At 44.8% G+C, this 17,560-nt stretch overlaps 1 long non-coding RNA gene across 1 annotated transcript in view; it reads left to right on the top strand.

The window, feature by feature from the left end:
- Positions 1–16,871, top strand: part of LOC140213575 (uncharacterized) — a 238,418-nt gene extending 221,547 nt beyond the window's left edge. The window contains exon 3 of the long non-coding RNA XR_011890453.1: positions 16,427–16,871. This is a non-coding gene — a long non-coding RNA (uncharacterized lncRNA). The remainder of the gene's footprint in view (positions 1–16,426) is intronic.
- The last annotated feature ends 689 nt before the right edge of the window (positions 16,872–17,560 follow it).

A 17,560-nucleotide genomic window follows, 5' to 3' on the forward strand; every position in this document is an offset into this window, starting at 1 on the left:
AGCAGCTGCAGTGGCGAGTCCAGCGGTGAGCTAGAGCGGCGAGTCTTGGTTCGGTACCGCCGTTTATCGGGCGCCGCTTTACTCACCGGCGGCAGCAAGCGATGGTGACGGTGTATGCAACGTCACCACTCCCCCGGTTGGGTGGCGGGAGATTTGAATTGTGATAAAGGTATTCGGACCCTCCAGATGCCATTTTCTCGAAAACTAAGTATTTTCTTGGCATGAAACAAGGGTGGCGAGGTTTCTGGAATGGTATTTGAACAGTGCATGTCGACTCAGTATTTGCCTTTGAGTGTCCCTTTAAGCTGTTTAATGATCTCCCGATCATCGTTACAGACTTAAATCGTTGTTGCGGTGTTCACGAAGTAGAAGTGTTGTGCGGAAAGAGAGAGAGAGGCAACTTACGAAAGTTATTGCTATCACACCTGCTAGTTCACACTTCAGTATCATAATTCGAATAGGTGATGTCTAAAACATGGCGGTCGTGACGCGTCTCCGGCTTCGAACTGATTTCCGGCGCATGCAGTTTGCAAAAACAAAGCCTTAGGGAGTCGCTTTTGTTACTCAGAGGCAACCAGTGCCAGGGCGTCAATTTCGGCGCCACCTATACCAACGAAATTGTTAAACAAAGGAAAAAAATACAAAGAAAGAGCGTAGCGAGCACACAAGACGATTGGGGAGCGCATAAAAGAAGTTTAATTTATGCTTGCATAGATGAATAACTAAAACAATGAAGTGATGACTAAAGAAAGAAAGAAAAAAGAAAAAAAGTGGCTACGTGGCCGAGTATCAAAGCTAAAGGAAAACAGACAATTAAAAATAAATTCGGCATACTTAAGACTGCTTACGTGCGAGAATGCGAAAGCATTATACGGTTTGTGCAACTCGGAACGCCATGAACACGGTCATGTTATACACCCATCACGTGGCACCACCTCCTCGCCGTTTCCTGCGCAATCACGTGGCCAATGACGCAGGCACTAGGCCACACCTCAAGTCAGCCAGATGCATGCGACGTCACAGGTGCAGTCACGCACGCACTGGCAACACTCTTAGCGAGAACGATGGAGCCGTCATGGCGTCGGAAAAGCGTGCTCGTCAGGTAGCCTGGATTCCTGTTTTCGATTCCCGCTTATTTCAAAATTTACTAATTTTTTTCAAACCCATAAATTTGCTTTGTTTACAGTAACCTCTCTAAGAAATTTACGTCAACCTGAACATTTTTTTACGTGTTTTTCTCTTTGTGCCGTCGGCCATTTTTGGTACTGTTTTGCCATCAAGCCGACTACGTTGACAGATGTTCGCGGAATGGTGCATATAATGCCTTCGCATTGAAATATCACAGTTAGAACAGGGATCGATTTTAGCGTGCCAGTGTAACGTAGAAACGGGAAAAGATGCATGTACAGGATCAAGCCTACTAGATAAATTGAGTTGATGTCCCATATGCATTGATAACAGGAACCTCTTAAACAAGATAAATTTCAATGACAGCACATGAAACTAGTATCATGTCAAGTAATATCAAGAAAACAAAAAATTCTGAACAGATAGTCCAACTACAACATATAGCTGCAACATTTGCAAACTGGGCAAGAAGGAAGAACCCTTCAATATCAGAAAACGAGAACTAAAAATTTGGGCAATAAATATTTATTGCCGTCAAACGTCTATCAAGACAAGGCATTAATGTTTTCTGTCGGCGTTACTGACCTTCTTGCTACTACTTGCTTACTATGCTTTAGAGAAAGTGACGTTTCATAACACTTCTATATTGTTTACTTTGTTGTGTTCTTACTTCATAAAAAAAATGGGCTGCTGAGCACGAGGTCGAGGGACTGAATCCCGGCCACGGCGGCCGCATTTCGATGGGGGCGAAATGCGAAAGCCCCCGTGGTACTTAGATTTAGGTGCACGTTAAAGAACCCCAGGTCGTCCAAGTTTCCGGAGTCCCCCACTACGACGTGCCTCATAATCAGAAAGTGGTTTTGGCACGTAAAACCCCACAATTTAAGTTTTTTAATTTTCCTTCAAAAAAATGTTATGTCCCATTTGACTCCTTGAGTTACGGTCCCTCGGTCACTTTTATTATTTAGCTTGTCTGTTTAAGGTCATCTTTGTTCTTAAGTTGTTTGTTTCATACTATCTTGTGCTTTGACAATACCCCCTGTCCTTTATGTTATACTCTCCACTGGGCTCTTAGGATAAAAAGTGAGTTGAAACTAAAGAGAAAAAAAATTATGAATAAACAACAAAAAACGTAAAAGAAAACAAGAAATTCATCAGCCCTTTCGCACTGATAAGAGGGACCAGCAGCGAAGCCGTGGTGTGTGTTAGCTCATTCGACACATATATATATATATATATATATATATATATATATATATATATGTATAATATATATATATATATATATATATATATATATATATATATATATATATATATTATTGAAGAAACCGGACAACGAATACATCTTTTGACTTTCGAGTGATTTATTATTATTTTTTTCAGGAACTGGTGCAGTATGCGCAAGTACCGCCGCATGGCAGACGGTAATTCCACAGTATTTACAAGTTCACTCTTAAGTACGTAATTGAAAAAGGTAGATGAAACCCGAAGTAATGTTACAGTTTTCTTAGCGGCTAATTGCCATATATTTTGTTTCGGCATAGTTTTGACAAAACAAGAGTTACAGCCGTTTTCGGTAACCATATTCCCTCCGTAGACGGCCATGTATTGAGAGCAGACGGGAATTTTGTAATGTTTAGAAATTAAGACAAGCGAATGAAACTCGGCGTGATGATAGAGTCGTCTTAGTGGCCAATTTCAGCTTAAGTTTTTCCAGGATGCCTATATTAGATTGAGAGCTACACGGCATACGCGAGAAACTGGCTACGAAAATTTTGTTTTGTCGACGCAACGCATAGACGGCTCGACATCGACCGTCACCCGAGAGTAGCTATATACAGCTTCGTTGTCAAACTGATGAGTTAAGAAAAGAAGTACAAAAAATACTGAAGGAATAATTTTAGGAGGTAAGAGAGAGAGTGAGAGCAAATGGTAAATGAAAGGCAGGAAGGTTAACCAGGACTGAGCCTGGTTTGCTACACTACAATGGGGAAAGGGAAGGGGAGGGAAATACTAAAAGAAGAAAATAAAGTCCACTGGAGATCTCGATCAGTCACTCAGTCCGGATCACAGGCGGTTACTCAACCTGGTAGCTTTCAAATATCGCAGCAGCGCATTTGTGGCCTTTTGTAGCTGCGATATGCGAGGCCGTGGTTGCAAGATCTTCTTCGAGGTTAATGGTTCTCAATCTAACTGATTTAGAGCTGTGCAGAGGTTATGTCTTTCATTTTCAATAGATGGCAGTAGCACAGTAGATGTTCTATAGTTTCCTCGACACCGCAGGCATTCCAGTCGGCGCTATCAGCCATTCCAATTAAATACGTATATGCATTGGTGTAAGTGTAAGTGGTGCAGCATTGTTTCCTCAGTTCGCGGAAGCCCAGGTAACAGCCGCAGTTGCATAGATGGGCCGCGAGAAAGAAATCGATGTTGGGTGAATTCAGGTGTGTGCTGCTTCTCCAATGTCATACGGTGCGCTAGCTTGCTTAAGTGTTGGCTGCGTCAGTCAACGATGAAGGTACAGAAACAAGGATTGCTCCTTCGCGTGCTTTCCTAGCAGCTTCGTTAGCGAGGTAGTTGCCAGAGATACTGCCGGAGTCACTGAAACACGACGTCGTGTCCTTTCGCAATCATGTGATGGTGCATTTCTCGTATCTCCGACACGAGTTGCTCACAGGACCCGCGACGAAGAGATGACAGAAGACATTGTAGGAGATAAAGTGTTGTGCAAGAGTTACAAGGGAGATAGAAACACACAAAAACGGAAGGTTACGGAACGGAAACAGCTTTTGCGATCGAAGAAGCTGGCATCAAAGCAATGACTAAGACAGGCCTCAAAGGCGTGTCACTACAAGGTCGCTGCGCTTATCACCTGCTCGCTGCTGCGGGTAGTGACAACGCGGGTGCCAAGACATATGCTTCTCGTTGCGCAAGAGAATATGGGTATGAGTATGATAAATGACTGCGTCGCACCCTCTGCCAATGACAGGGTCCGCTTCCATATCGTTCGTCCCTACACCTAATATCAGTGGAGACGGCTGTATGTATGCTTAGTTGTGTTAGCGAGGAACGGATACTCTCTCGCTGTCGTTCCACATAGGTACTGCTAAGTACAGCACACTCGCAAAATCACTCCATATATCAAATAAATGATACCTACCTGGCACGAATATCGTTGAACGTAGACTTTTATTTCGGTGGAGCTTCTTGCCGCCGCTACTCTGCCCCACACTCTGAAGTTCGTTCCGCGCATACGTCTCAATAAATAACTGGAGCACATTATTCTCGTTCCACATACGTACCACCCACTTTATGGAACCCATTCGGTACGATATTCGGATTGTAATAATAAGCAGTAGTCTTATACTGGAGTGTCACGAAATATTTGCAGCGCAGCTAGTGCTATGAGCCCCAGTAGTTAACAAAAGAAGATGATGAAGCGAAACCTATTTGAGAGAGCTAATCAGTGTTCATACGGCTGAATGAGACCCTTAATGCTAACAGCCGCGACTTGGAAGGAACTCCCGGGGAGCCATGTTCACACCTGTGAGCGTGAGCTGCCCGTCACCCTGCCGAAATGTGTCGAGATTGGTGGTGCACGACCATCCGCCAACGCCACGTGAAATAAACGTCAAGTCCTTTCCGACGTTCCGCCCCTGCGCCGCTGATTGGCTACGCGGCTTTGTGACTCAAGTCGCGCGTCTGAAAAATCGCGCAGCGAGTGACCGCGACAAACTTGGTCGCGCGATCTCGGCGGCGCGACAGGTGTGAACGCCGCCGAAGGGCGACCACTGTCGACGTTTTCAAAGCCACGTGCGCAGTAACTCCGTTGGCGAACACTGCGCAGCAAACCGTCACTCGCGCGCGCTTTCGGTCCGGTGCTTACTGAGGTCCTGCATACCATCAACGACATTCCACATAGTGCGCTGTACGGTAGCGCTCTGAAACCGCTTTCGTAAGTTATTCGCCCTACCCCTTTGTGGTGGTACACGGCAGTGAACTTCGGTTCTCTCATCCAATCTCACTTTCTTCCGAGTGATTAGCGCCGCTTCGGGCGCCACGATCAAGTCCATGAACTTTACATGAGCAACGCCGTCACCAGAAGTCGCATTTGTTTTTGTTTCAGTGATGTCATGCGCACAGCGTCGCTTAACGAGATGGAGAGCCGGGGAAACGGCGTCGAAGCAAGAAGCGGCATGACAACCGCAGCGCAAAGCTTTTGCCGCGATGTCGGTGAACCGACTTTCTTAAGCTAGCCGTGAGTGGTCAACTGACCATCCGCTCCTTCCTGACAGAATTCCCCGTTCACTTGCAGCATTTGCGCCCCATGTAGTCATGGTGGTCGACGGAAGACCACATCTGTTTTCGGGGCGCGTGCTACGCAAATGTTACATTAGTGAGAAACTGGCATGTATAAGACCTGTCGTGGATTTAAAACATAGTTTGCATAGTGTTTTAATGTAGAGAACCTATGAACCGGAGGTAAACCCAATTCTTATGCGCAAAACTGCATTCTTCTACGTTTTAGCTTGCTGCATCCAGATTTTGTAGCGTCTGTAACTGGTTGCTGTCGTGGGTTCTTGGGCCCTGAAGGCAACACGAAGGAAATCTCTATTTATCAACGCAACTCAATGCCAGTTCGCGATGTTCGAGTTGGAGTTCTGCCATGGTGCCGTTTTCTTCGTTGCCTTCGCCATCGTTATCAATGGAGGCGTTCTTGCCTTGCTCGACTTCCGAGGAAACTCCCCTATGCTGATCGGGTGTTACTGCAGAAAGGAAGAAGTGGACAGTCATGCAACGGAGGTTAGCTAGACGCTGCACGTGTGGAGGTGATGGAGGAGTGAAACAGAGAAAGATGCATGAGTGTAGATTGATCATATTCACAAGACACGCTGCAGGGCGTCTACATTTGCGAGCACAATTTTTTTTTGCCTTTGGGTGTCACAGAATGCACACGTCATGTTCTCCATTGTGAAGGGCATAGCTCAAAAAATAAATAAATTAATTAATAGCCTCAAAACAAAAAATATACAATCACAGCTATGGCTATAAACACATTGTTATTGGACCTTGTCGTCAACATACCATAGTGAGAGCACAATCACTGTGCCTTGAATAGACTGGACGACAGGCCATTTACAGAAGAAAAGATCTTGGCAGCCTGGGCCTCATAGTTCGTTAGACCAGAAAGCAGTTCGAGCACTTCTCCACTGCCTCAAGGCAACAGACTTGAGTGCCCGACTATAGACATCCTACACTTAACTTAGTGCATATACAAGCCCGCTATAGACTCATGTTTTCTCTCTCTCTCTTTCACTCCCCATTTCCCTTCCCACGTGTAGGGTAGCAAACTAGACTCAGTATGGATAACCTTTCTGCCTTTCCTTCTTCCCTTCTCTCTCTCTCTCACTGCATAGGAAAAGAAAAAAAAAGTGTACGACCACAGCTATAAGGGCGGTATCGTGTGCTGTGTAAGTAGTTCACCTCATTGATTTCGTTGAAGGCTGAGCTAGGCTAATGAGAAGCGAGGCCAAGCTCCCAGGGCTCCAGCTTCCGATAAAGGTCATTCTTATAATTTGCACAAAGCATACCTTGGACAGTCTTTGCTGTGTTCATCGAAGCAGGCATAAAAGGAGGCGCTAGATCGTTTCGACCATCTTTAATTTTGCCGAGTGACCAACTTGCTCTCATTCACAGCCTTCATGCCGCTGTACATTGATCTCAGCGACACCCGATGCAGTGGGCGGAAGTTGTTGTCAGACTCCAGTGAGCATCGCCCGTGCTTCTTTTTTTCTTTTGCAGACGGGGCCGCCTTATCCACTCCGTTTTTTTTCTAGGAACTGTGTAGGAATAAACGCGCACTGTCACTGTGTCGAGTGGGTTCTGACAGAACGCATTAGCGGAATGAACTTTTTCCTGGGTTGGCGAAAGGGCGCAGTGGGGAAGAGAGCTACAAGTTGACAGTGTGGCAGCAGCAGGCCACGCGTTGGATGGTCATAACGTATGCATGGCATCATCATCGCGGACAGAGTGAGTTGTTACATACGGGAACCCGGGCAACCGCAAAAGCAGAGCGTGTGGACGGAACAAATGGAAGGAGAGAAAAAGAAACGCAAGAGGAAAGACGGGACTGTGATTGTACTGAGTGGAAAACCGCGCACTTGCGTTGTTGGCAACGCCTCTGGGCCGTATATCTAGTTTCAGGGTTGCTTCCTCTGAATATATACGCGAAGGCTGGCCTTGAAAAAGATAGAACGTGTGTTTGAGTATCTTACTTGAGTAACCGTCTGTCTAACTACTGTGATGTCGCGACCATGCGTGTCCAAGCGTTCTTTCGGCGATGAAGAACAAAGAAAGAGAAACAAGGTTCACTGTGAGACGATTAAAATATAAGCTAGCCTAAGTGATTCGTTCTTCTCCGAACTCATTTACTGCGAAAGCGGCAGACTCGCACAGAGAAGAGCAACTCTTTCACGAGAACAACAAGATATCATTCCGTACGATGTAGTCTTCGTTGCGCTGCGTACCTAGACGCCACCTCTCTCAGAGTCTTCGCTGCACAGAAACCGCGCGCAAATGGGTGATGTCGAAAACATTGAGTCCAGCATGTGTTCCCGGCTATGCTACTGCTACCGGTGCATGCATTCACCAAAAGCATAACCTTCGAGATTGACCTCTCCTTACTCGGTGAGAGCCGTCACAGGGGGCTGGATTTAGACACCACCTATCGGCAAATTGCAAAGTTACTTCATACTGTGGTGGTCGCCGCCTTGGGCACAAAACAGGATAGTGCTGCCGCAAGTTGCAGGTGGTCGCGTAGGCGCGTAGGTGGGAGAACCTACGTATCGCCATTCGCCATTATTGCCATTTATTTCGACGGGAATAAACGGAAAGATTTTTTTTATAGACCGCTTTTTTTTTCATGGGAGCTGCCATATTGCGTAGGCAGTGGCGACATCTATGGGCAGAAGGCTTGCTGGCTCGAGGGAGCTCTCCGTGTTGTATGGCAGATATGCGACCACGTGCCTTTCTAGTGGTATAATTTTCGTGGTCGCGAGCTCTATTTAGTATGTCGTGGTGACTTGAGAAATGGCTCTGTGAGATACTTACTGAAGTAGTTTAAGTCGGCAGGGCCGAAGTTTCTGTGGCGTTGAGCCAGACGGAGCACCCAGCACGAATTCGGGCCCGCAAATACACGCAAAGTATCCGCTCGACTGGCCGCTCGAGGCACTTTGCCTGTTGGAACATTGTTGTACCGGCGCGTTTTGAGGAGAGAACACAGAAAGAATGCACGCAGGACACTCGCCGAACTTGAACTGAGCTGAAGTTCTTCTCAGTTGAAGTTCGGCGACTGTCCTGCGTGCATTCTTTCTGTGCCCTGTCCTCAAAACGAGCCGTTACAACCATGTTCTGTCAAGGCAGCAACCAACTACCCCATCTAAGTCGGTTACTCACTTTCCCTGTATTCGCGGGCTGCTTCCAGGCTCAGAAAAGCATTTTTATGTAGCGCGCATTGAGCAATAGAAAGCTGTAACTACAGTTTTTCATGTTGCTCTACAATTTTCTAATTGACAATTTTAATCGAATTATAATATTTGTGAAGCTGATTGATTATTTCATTCAGACTAATTATGGAATTAGGCGGAATGCGAAAGGCAATCCGAATATCTCTGAGCGACGTCGAACAGCCTTAGTGTTTTCATTAATTGCCTCGTTTTTGCCTTAATACTTACGTGCACATTATACCGAATGTTTTGTTGCGCCCACGGTACTCGTCAAGTGAAGCGCACTGAAGCTAAGTGCTCGCCAGTGTGTTTGTGTGCTTGTGCGTGCGTGCGCGTTTATGTGTGATCGCAATGTCAGACGCTGAACTCCCCAAGTAAATCCAATCAGACAAGTTAGCTCTTGCACGGTCGCCTTTCGGATTTCCTCTGTACATCTGGAACGCGAGCTGTGTGGTACAGCTATCATTTCCTGCCCGGTTAACTATTCCTTCTCAATTCTACATGACGTCTCCGGGAGCGATTGAACGCATTACGCCAGATTACACCACAGCATGAACGCGGGCACATTGCTGGAGGCAGCTTGGTGGGCGGGGATTGCACAGCGCTTCACGCAGTTGCGTGACTAAACGTTATTGTCTGTCTGTAGAGAAGGACTCGCATTCCGAGGAATGCCAATTAACCTGTCCTGTATCCCCAACCAAACGTCGCGAATCAAGCGCACCTCTAATTAAACCGCTTACCTGTAGGTTAATTATCGGGCGCATGGTACCGTAATTGAACCCGGCGTCAAGTGCACTGCCGGACTTATGCCCATAATATTATATAGATGCAGAATCGGATATACGAAGGTTCTGACCTGTGGGACAGCACACTAGCCATGTGCGTGAGTTGTTGGCGGCTTGTGTGGTGGTGGTGTTCTCGGGCGAAAATGGTGTCCCTGCTCGGGAATTATCTGGCGTTTTGGTTTAGCGAGACGGAAGTATTCGATATGTAACTAGGGAATAATAGTGAGCCGTTCAGAATGACCGCAATATTGCCGTCGATACAAAAATTAAATAAGCGACTGAAGTAAACACTCGATAATAATTTTTCGCAGCGCTGAACTTTATACTTCGGAGCGTTATTGTAACCTGTACCAGCGATATCGCGCATGTGGCGTGTTTGGCTCCAGTTTGAATTTCCGTTGGAAATCTACTGAATGCATGCCTTCTTCAATTAATTATTTAATTATTAATTAATTAATTAATTAATTATTCTATCACTGCATCAAGTCATCTATCTATCTATCTATCTATCTATCTATCTATCTATCTATCTATCTATCTATCTATCTATCTATCTATCTATCTATCTATCTATCTATCTATCTATCTATCTATCTATCTATCTATCTATCTATCTATCTGTGAGCCAAATCATGATTCCCTGGTTTACGTGCGCCAATTTATAAGATAACTGAATTGAATTGAAATCCATTTTTCTTGCCATCTTACAGAAAGGGGACCGATGGCAAAGCATTGCATAACCAAACAAAAAGATGTCGGCTTGTATTACAGCCGGGAATGCAGCTTGGCGAACACAATGACGATATAACACGATATTGCAGCTCAAATTATTTAGAGGAAAGTGCACCATCTTTCATAACCAAGCACTGTGACGTAAGCAGTGGTGCAGGAAAGCACTCACACAACACTGAACGACGGAAGAGAAACGCCGATTTCTAGTGTGTAACGCGATAAAATCCGAGCAATTCAACCAACATTTTAAATGAATGAAGAGAGAAAAGACAAAATGCTTTTGAACATGAACTTGGACATTCCACTAGAAGGTGTTAAGTCGAGAAACGAATGAATCGATGCACCGGCCAATTAATTATTCGTTCAATGCGTTGCTCATTGTCTGCCGCCTTGCTTTGTTTGCTCTCCCGTACTTCGTTTCAATATGGAGCGCGATTCCGTGAATACTCAGTGCGTGTTTACGTGGTTGTCCCTGTGTGCCTCCGAAGCGCAGTGTCGTCTGCACCTGACAGGGTTTGTCTGTTCTCCTGAATACACAATGCGTGCGCAGCCGAGATTAAACGACGATATTGTTGGGACCACTTTCAAAGCTTGCATCCGTGAGACAAGTGTGATCGTGCTAATTGCTACTTTTGTGCCAATTTGTGCGGCTTTGAAATGCAGACGATGCGTGAAGCCCCTTTCCAAGTAATAATATCCGACTGCTGATGTTCCCGCCAGCGAAAACGAATAAGAGCGTGGCTCGGCAGCGTTTTCAAATGCCACATATAGGTACGCCTGCGCCAGTTATGCTCTGGTCGGTCCCGCCCCCTCATATACAATATACCGTATATACGATATAGGTACCGATATACCTTATATACCGTATATACTCGTGTACACCGACAGCTCGTACAACAGTCTGTCGGCTGGTGCGGCCTACGTCGTACTTGGTTGCCACTAGTCGATTAAGAGGGTTTCACGATTCTTAATGCGAGCGGCGCCTGCAGAGCGGGGGCCACTACACTGACAGAAGTCCTTCGTTTTCTCGGAACCATCAATACCTCTCTGCCAGTGCACATACACACTGATTGTTTATCGCTGTTATCGGCACTGGATTCTTCTTCCACGGCTAATGCGCGCGTGTTAAACATGAACAGACCGCTGAGGCGGCTAAGTCAACGATTGAATGTTCGTTTGTTTCACGTGAAACGGCCACGCAAACATTCTTGGTAATGAGCTCGCGGACACGGCAGTGGCCGGTTCCACCAAATACGGGCTTCCAAGAACTTTCTCCCGACCTCCTGAAGTGTCATTATCATAGGCTTGATCCATCCTGAAAGCTACAAATGCCATCAAAAGTTTCCCGCTCCGGGGTGACAGTATTGCGCCACCTCTGGCTCGAGGTGGCATTTGCGAAGGCCTACTCGTTCTTCATTGCAATGGCGGATACACCCATGTGCGACTCTCGTGGGACTGCAGGAACGATTGAACACATCCTATATCTCTGTCCCCAGTGCGACACAGAGCGTGAAGCTCTCTGCATAGCATTGAACCAGCAGGACTAAAGACCATTTTCGGAAATGACGATCCTTGGACCATGGCCGTACGCGTCGATGGCGCGGAAAGCCACGAAAGCGTTGTTGAACTACCTCAAGTCGACAGGTCTTGGCAACCGTGTGTAGACTCGCTTCGAACCTCCAAATGTGCGCGAAACTGTGCTCTCTCTATCTCCTCTCTCTCTTTTCGTCCCTTTCTCCTTTTCCCCAGTGCAGGGTAGCAAACCGGATGTGCGTCTGGTCAACCTCCCTGCCTTTCCTCTTCTCTCTCTCAAAACTTTTCGTCCCGTCCAATCTGGTTGAAATTTTTAAACAAATGTACTTAGAATGGCATAAACAGTGGCGTACGGACAATCAGACTACGCAGCTACGCAATTTGGTTCCTAACATCTCTCCCATTTCGACACGCACACGCACACACGCACGCACGCACACGCACACACGCATGTATTCCTGCCACACAGTCACCCCTAACAAAGCTTATTGCTTATTAGTAACTGCTTGCAATGACTCTAATACCACAGATGCGCATTTAACGCCAACACTGGGCTTATCGCAATCGCACTACCCACGCCGCGAAACTACACCAAACTTGCGCAAGCGTAAATATAGGGCAATCGCAAGCGCTGCCAAACCGTGCACTTATTCATTTTTCGCTGGCGGGAACACCTGAACTGCGATGATTTTACGGGAAAAGGGGCTTATGCTTTCTCGACATTTAAATGCCGCACAAATTGGCATAACAGCGCTAATTAACACAATCCCGCTTACACCACGGGTCCGAACTTTGAAAGCGCTCCAAACAGCCTCGTCATTTAATCTCGAATGAGATCGCGCTGTGTATTCAGGGGAACAGACAAATCCTGTCAGGAGCAGACGACGCTGTGCCTCGGAGGCATACGGGGACAACCACGTAAACACGCACTAAGTATTGACGCAACCGCGCTCCTAATTTCTCCGAAGTACCTCTTGATTACATTTATTAAAGTGATTAAAAGTTTCAGGGGATGGCACCCGCTTTGCGACATATGTGGTGTTTGTTCACACCTATCCCATCACACGTGAACTTGGGTCACGTGATCCGTGGAACTGATGCCTGCCGCCAGGTATGCGTCCGATTGAATTGGCAACTTGGGCCATGGAGCGCATGTAACTGGGCCCGTGACACTTGGAGTGTGAACATTTTTGGCCAATCCTCTAGAAGGGCTATGTGCGATTGGGTGTGCCCAGTGTTGTCCCCGGAAAAACAAGCAGAGCACGAAGCAAGAAGTGAAGTCGGCAGCGTAGTATTGACGAAGGTATATACAGCGAGGTGAAAAAGACGGCATCGAGAACAACTGAGCTTGGATGAAGAAGCAAAGTAAACAGAGTGGGACGAGAGCGTGCACGAAATTTCATAGAAGTAGCGGGACATTAAAACTCCCAAAAAATTACACCACATGTAACGCTTATCATTCGCTTTACACACTCGGAACCGTCCTCTGAGCTTTTCTCTCTTGCACCGCTATGTACTGTCAGTACTCTTAGCGTTTGTCTTGAAACAATCAATAATTTGCGCTAAACCATAATCCCGTCTCATGGCAACCTGGTGAAGAGCGAAAGCGACCAAAGGTAAGGCACAATCAGTCTGATGTGTCAAGTCACGTGAATACTCAAAAGGTCTTGCTGTCGGTGCTTTCAAACACAGAAGGTCGAGTCTTTGTCGAGGGGTTCATGAATGCAAATTTTGATGTCACGGCAGACCACCGATTCTAGCCATTTTGCTAATCCATCTAGTTCAAATATAAATTTCAGCAGATGTTTCACAAGGTGGCAGCAGCCGCAGTGAATGCCGATATACACTATTAGCCTTATTACACATAGTTTCCACTAGGTGGAACTTACATGTAAATATGGCCCGCTCATTAAATTAAACCTCTGTTGAACAAATGTCCTTCACCTCGGCTATTAGTCCGGTCGAGCTTCTTGCCCCTATTATTGTGCGTCCCTCTTAATGCCATTCCACATAAGTTTAAGCAGATAAGGGGAACACGCTAATCGCGTTGCACATAGGTTTCGCAAGCCACGTGAAACACATTTTCAAAAAGCGTTCAGCTTACTTGATCAAGTTTCCGTGGAAAGGTACTAAGAATGTACATAAAATTTTAAAGCGATAGATGGACGCCTGTCTTTAAGAGCGCGTAGCTTAATTTCGCGTTCATGTATTTACCATCCTCTTTACGTTTCTCGAAAAGTCTTCGTCACAAGTGAAGAACAGTCCTTTACTAAAAGTCGTTATTGTCTACATTGTTTCACTGCATGTGCGCAACTGGAGCGAATAATAAATGCCCTTGAAACGATCTGAAATGTTGCTACTGACAGCTACTCACTCTGTGTTGCCTCGAACTAAATTCAGCATCAACCCGAATGAGTTAGAGCTAAAAAACGACAGCGCATGCAAAGCTATGGCGCATGTTGGCTAAATATAAAAAAATGTATTTTTTTTTTATTCTAGCGAATGAAAGCTATAGGGGTGTTTTGGTTAAAGTAATGATAAGGTATTTTTGAAGTTGCAATTGTAGCACTTCTGTGATGCAATGAATATTATGGGAGAACCAGCTGGCTTTCGAATTATTATAGATAGCATTGGAATATGTTCAGTTGTATTCTTTTATCTTAAGACTCGGCAGTCTTGCAAATGAGAGAAGCAATTGTTTCAGAAACTTCCAAGATTTTTTTTGATGTGGGGCCACATTTAAGGTCGGTCCCAAATGAGATGATTTCATGAACGTGGGCAATGACTGAGCATTTATTCGTGCATCAAACATTTCTCAAATATTACGCGTGAACTTCTAAATTCAGGTTTTGGAGAACATAAAAAAATGAAAGGCCAATATGCAAACCCTCAATGGATGGTTAGTGTTGCCATCACAATGAATATATCGCTTTCCGTGAAGTACGCTCTCACTAAAACAGTAGTAGTAGCTTATTTCTCAATAATGGCTATTGAGGGCCGGCTGTCTTTTCTTAAAGGCCTTCACCTTCTTGCTTCTAATGTTGTGTTGCCTAGAATTTTAAATGTCAGCGTTGATTTTGAAGCAGCGAGTTCTAAGGAAAGCTATTTTATTGATATGAGTTTTCACAAGCACTAAAAAATAAAATGATGATGATTTATGTGCTTTAATGGAGCAAGGGCCAGGCCTGGCCAAACAAAGAGCGGCACACAGGAAAAACAAATATAGTCATGGAGCATTCAGGCTCGCTGCAAGCGCTGTGTCGACTTACATGTGCTCTGCGCCATTCCCTCGTCACTATGCAATTTTACTAATGCATCTCCATTGTACATGAAAACTGCAGTACTGTTATTTGAAAGAAGTTGCATCACAAGGAGATTCGGAAGTCTTGGGCTTCGGAAGGTCATCTTCAGTAACATTAAAGGCATGATTACAAGACGAAAAGATGGCAGATATCTATGTTCTTCCACGCACTTCAGATTTCTTGTTTAATGTTGTACCCATTCTTCCATTAGCATAGAAATGTCAAGTGCAGGTTTGCGCACCCTATCTTGGCGTATACTAGGCCTGTGCAACGGCTAGGCAGCAACATATTATGTGGGAAAGCGTGGGAGGAACTTTGCAATAACTTCGGTTTACAGCGCGCCTGCATACGGGTGTCCCACGTAACTTCCGCCATACTTTAAAGATACGCAAACTCCAAGTAGGTTTACAGAATCAAGGTAACGTCATCTGCCGTCGCTTGATGATACTCAGATAGTCTTTTGCAGTCCGCCCAATAACAGAATTAGTCTTTAGTAATTAATCAACTTCTCAAATAGTTAGATTAAATGTGTCAATGAGGAAATTGTAGAGCAACTTGAATACCACCCGATACCGCGATCAGTTGCTGAATGCGTGATACATAATAGTGTTTTTCCCAGTGTGAAAGCAGTAGGGAAATGCACACAAAATTTCCGCATGACTGCGCGCTCGAGGCACTTTGCATGTATTCGCGGGCTTCTCTCATGCTTGGAAAAACACTTTTATGTAGGACGCAATGAGCAAGACGAAGCTGTATCGGGAGTTTTTTATGTCGCTCTGCAATTTTCCTATTGACACTTTTATTCTAATTATATTATTTAAGAAGTTGTATAATTAGGACAAATTATGTAGTTAGGCGGATTCGAAAAAACTAATCTGAGTACCTCCAAGCGACGGCAAATAACATTACGGTTCTGTCCAGCCACGAGGCATTTGCATATTTTTGAAGTCTGGCTCAAGTTACATGAGATACGGGGCATCGTTTCTTTATGAAATATTTGAAGTGGGTAGTAAATTAGGTGCAAATGGAATATGGAAAGGCTGTCATATTAAAAGGCATAGATTTAAACACCTCGTAGAGTAAGAGATTATTCCGCTTTCAAAATGAAAAAGGTAAATTGAGTGGCAGCATAATTTGCAAGATGAAAAAAAAAAAACGTTACTTCATTCCTTGCGGGAACGTTCTCATGAAGAAATGAAAATATGCTTGCTTTTGCCTTTGTTTTGTGAGACTAAATATGTCATCTTTACCTTTAGAGCAAGTCTGAAATACACCTTTATTTATTTATTTATTTATTTATTTTTTTATTTATTTATTTATTTATTTATTTATTTAGAATGCTATCGATGCCATTGCGGCGTTTTAGAGAGAAGTGCAGTAAAGCACGCTCGAAATGGCAGTCTTAAATGAAGTTTAATTGAGGTTTCTGGCAATGCAGGCGGAGACGGATTCCATGCAGACGACGTCTTCGGAAAGAACGGATGGAAGCACGTGTTGGTCTGGCAAGATGGTACTTGAGCTTTTCAGCGACGGTCCACCCGAGATGAAACACAGCAAGGTGGAGCGAACAAAATGCGTCTCAGTTCACGGTGCGTAAAGATCTTACGAGAAAGACATAAGGAAGCTAGTTTCAGTCTGTCGAAAATGATAGAGAGGTCAAGAAGAGATTGCACTGTAGTAATAATGGCGGTACGGGAATCGATGCTAACACGGCACCGAGCTAATCGGTTCTGGATGGTTTCGAGTGCGGATACAAGCGTACAATAGTGAAGGTCCTAGATTGTAGAAAAGTACACGAGTTTTGGCCTAAGTTATTTTTAAGAAAGCTGTTTTAATAAAGCTGGCGCTCAAGAAATATTTCGGCGCAAGAAGCCCAGAATGCGGTTGGAATTGTTAATCACACACTTATTATACGTATGTTATGACAAATTATCAACGTGAATAGCAAGGTACTTGCATTATTTGACAAAGGACATGCTGAAAATTTGTGAGCGTGTAAACAGGGGTTGGACCGTGGGTATTCGTCCGGGAGATCCTCATTATTGTGGTATGAGTTATGATGGTTAGCGTTCAATTTCATGGACCAGAGAGATCACCAGTAAATAATGTTGTCAAGATCAGACTGACGTTGAGTACAATCGCGCGGTATAGTTGTTGCGTTGTAGAGGACACAATCATCGGCGAATAAGCTGATTGTTAAGGAAACGCAATCGAGAAGGTCAATATGTAGATAAGGAATAAGGGTCCAAAACACGGAGCTTTGTGGCACGCCCGACGTGACAGAACAGATGTGCGAGTTATGACGGTTCGCAGTTGCATGCTGGGTCGTGTTAGTTAAAAAGCATTTAATATATTTCAACAAACATCAGTCTCTACGTAGCAAGCCTGATTTTATGAGAAGAAACCAGTGAAAAACAGCATCAAAAGCTCTCCGGATTTCAAGAAAAATGCAGTCAATCATAGAGGCACAGTCAGATATCGAAAAAAAGTGGTTAATAAAGAGGAGGAGTTGAGTTTCGTGCTAGTAATGTCTTTTAAAACCATACCGACTGTTTTGAAAAAAGTTAAGCTC

The sequence above is a fragment of the Dermacentor andersoni genome, chromosome 10 (genome assembly GCF_023375885.2).
Source record: "Dermacentor andersoni chromosome 10, qqDerAnde1_hic_scaffold, whole genome shotgun sequence".
NCBI classification, from domain to species: Eukaryota; Metazoa; Arthropoda; class Arachnida; order Ixodida; family Ixodidae; genus Dermacentor; species Dermacentor andersoni.